This window comes from Juglans regia, chromosome 7 (genome assembly GCF_001411555.2).
Source record: "Juglans regia cultivar Chandler chromosome 7, Walnut 2.0, whole genome shotgun sequence".
In the NCBI taxonomy this organism is placed as follows: Eukaryota; Viridiplantae; Streptophyta; class Magnoliopsida; order Fagales; family Juglandaceae; genus Juglans; species Juglans regia.
The window spans coordinates 44,757,430-44,761,035 of NC_049907.1; positions in this window are offsets into that span (position 1 = coordinate 44,757,430).

Sequence of the window (3,606 nt, forward strand, 5' to 3'; positions counted from 1 at the left end):
CAAGCCATGAGTTGTAAAGAATCATAATTATGATACAATGTCATGAAGGAATAGATGAATTCTATGAAGAGTAACGGAGTCTGGAATCTTGTTGAGTTGCCTAATAGTATAAAAACTATTGGATATAAATGGGTCTTTAAGACAAAGAAAGACTTATTGGGTAATATTGAGAGATACAAGGCAATACTTGTTGCTAGGAGATTCACTCAGAAAGAAGGAATCGATTATACGGAGACTTTCTCTCATGTATCTAAGAAAGATTTATTGCGCGTTATTTTGGCATTAGTAGCCCATTTTGATTTAGAGTTGCAACAAATATATGTGAAAATGACATTTCTCAATGAAGATCTAGAGGATGACGTTTACATGAACAACTTAGAGGATTCCCCTCTAGTGATGGTGAGCAATTGGTTTGCAAGCTCAAGAAATCCATATACGGTTTAAAACAAGCATCCCGCCAATGGTATTTGAAATTCCATAATGTAATTTTTTCATTCGGTTTTGTAGAAAACATTATGGATCAATGTATATACCAGAATGTCAATGGGAGTAAAATTTATTTTCTTGTTTTATATGTAGATGACATTTTGCTAGCAACCAATGATAAGGATTTGCTGCATGAGGTGAAACAATTCATCTCTAAAAATTTCGATATGAAAGATATGGGTGAGACATCTTATGTCATTGGCATTAAGATCCATAGAGATAGATTTCGAGGTATATTGAGTCTGTCTCAGGAAACCTATATTAATAAAGTTTTAGAGAGATTTCGGATGAATGATTGTTCACCAAGTGTAGCTCCCATAGTGAAGGGTGATAGGTTCAATTTGAACCAATACACGAAGAACGACCTTGAAATGGAACAAATGAAGAACATTCCATATGCTTCTACCATCGAAAGCCTAATATATGCTTAGGTCTGTACAAGGCCTGGCATTGCATTTGTTGTGGGAATGTTGGAACGATATCAGAGTGATCCAGATTTAGACCACTAAAGAGCTGCAAAGAAAGTAATGAGTCACCTTCAAGGAACCAAAGACTATATGCTTATGTATAGACGGACGGACAATCTAGAAGTGATTGGCTACTCAGATTCTGACTTTGCTGACTGTATTGATTCACGCAAATCAATATCAGGATACATTTTTTGATGGCTGGTGGAGCTATATCATGGAGGAGTGCCAAATAGATTTTGACTGTCACTTCCACTATGGAAGTCGAGTTCGTCTCCTGTTTTGAGGCTACTTCACATGGTGTATGGCTTAAAAGTTTTATTTCTCGGCTTAGAATTATGGGTTTTATCTCTAGGCTATTGAGAATGTATTGCGATAATTCAGCTGTTGTTTTTATGGTTAAGAACAACAAAAGTCGAAGTCGAAGTAAATACATCGACATTAAGTATTTAGCCATAAGAGAACATGTTAAAGAAAATAGAGTAGTCATTGAGCACGTCAGCACTGAGTTAATGATAGCTGATCCTTTGACTAAAGGCATGCCACCGTTGAAATTCAAGAATCATGTAGTGAATATGAGACTTAGTTCCATTATGTAATTTTTCATTGTATAAACAATATTATTTTAATGAAATTCTTAATTATTGTGATGTTTTCCTCATATTTATGTGCACCTTAATTTTGAGAAAATTCATTTGTGTTGGATCAAGAATGAACATAGGGTTCATTTATTAAGAAATTGTTGCTACATAAATTATAATATTTAAGAAATAAATACATAATAATACATGAAATGTAATACTCATCATTAGAGGACTTATCGCCATGATTCATGTATTTATTACTTAAATACAGATTATTGATGGGTTTAAGTGTGAACCAAGTGGGAGAATGTTGACCTTTTCTCATGGAGGCCGTTCGTAAGAACGAGTCTCCAGCTCCCCTTACTTTTAGGAGTTTTTAAAGTGGTATACTCCGATTGTTCATCACGCTAGTAGAACGTTGGAACTATCTCATGATAAACTGAACACGTGGGATATGTAGCCACCAAAGCTTGATAGAAGCTTTGGCTATAAATACTACGGTTTGGTCCCCAAACTCAATCTCCTTTAGTCTTACACCATCTAAATAGAGTGATCAAATTTTGGAAGTGCCAAACATTAGTAAGAGAATGCAGCAAAACCGTGAGAAACATCTATGGTTGGAGGTACTGTTTCCTTGGCATTAAAGTTTTTTTTTTATTCTGTTTTAAGTGTTTATTCCGCATTATAGAATCGTCATTATGCTTACATCTCAGTCACTTTTTATCACCAATGTGAATATGAAATCTAGCACAATATTGGAGTCATGGCAGCACCTTAACAGATAGGGCAAATATTCTTCTTAGTAATATGAACTACAAGCAAGAAACATAATTGCTCAGCTTCCTTCTTTACTCTTTTGAAACCAGTACTGTTTATTTCCTTTTGATGAACCCCCAGGCTCTACAGGTTACACCAAATGTTCTTGTTTAATTGTGATTAATTTCTTTGGAATCAATAAGTAGTTTTTCAGTTAATAAAACAAAATAATTTTTTTTTTATAAGTAAGAAAGATAATAAAACAAAATAAAATTCTAATAAAAAAAGATAAATATGAATTTTATAACTCATTTATGATGTCGCTTCTCATCCTAGCAACACCTAAATATGTACTTTAACTCCTCCAATAGTCACAAATGTTGCCTCCACAACCTAACCAACTAATGGATTACTCAACCTATAACCATTCTATGATGCTAGAATCCATGATTCATTTGTTAAATCTTACAAGCCTAAAGTAGCTGCATGCCAATGAATATTCACCATATGTACCTAAGCATTCATGAGTCAGACATGTATTGAGATATATATATTCATAAAATTAAGTCTTTGAGAGAGAGAGAGTGAGAGAGAGAGAGAGAGAGAGAGAGAGAGTGAGAGAGAGAGAGAGAGGGGGAAGGGGGGAGACTTACTGATCTTTTTCTTTCTTCATAGCCATGAGCTTTGGTTGTGCACTAGGATCTAGGAGTTCATTGCGAAACATTAAATGAGCAAAAAATGGAATATTGCATATAAAGAGAATGTTAGTATAGGAAGTGAACAGTGTAAACATTGTCACATGGGAAGATGCATGAGTGTCGATTCAGACCAAAAGATTACTAACCAACATTAGTGTCAATCAAAACAACTGTACAAGTGTTTGAACTTTGCAATATCCCATGCAAGTATATAGATGGCATGCATGGGAAGTAATCACGTGAAAAATCCCAAAGTCTTTTCGCATAACCCCCACCCCCCAACCCCCTTGGAAAAAAAATCTACACATACTCCTAGCCAAGCCACTACATATAAATTGTCAATTACACTTAAATGAAAACTCCAGTCTCAGCTACCTAGTTTTAGTAACAGTCTCATTCCCATATTACTTCGATTATAAGTGGAATCTAAAAAATAGATAAGCAAATGTGAAACCCAGGACTATCATCAATGTACTCACTTCAACTTGCACAAAAATGTTGTTGGCTTCTTCAATCTATTTTCAACCCTCTCACCGCTCAACAATGGAGTAGCTCTCCTATCCCCCATCCGTGACCCCACAATCGACCCATGTCCTTTCGCAGAAGACAACATCT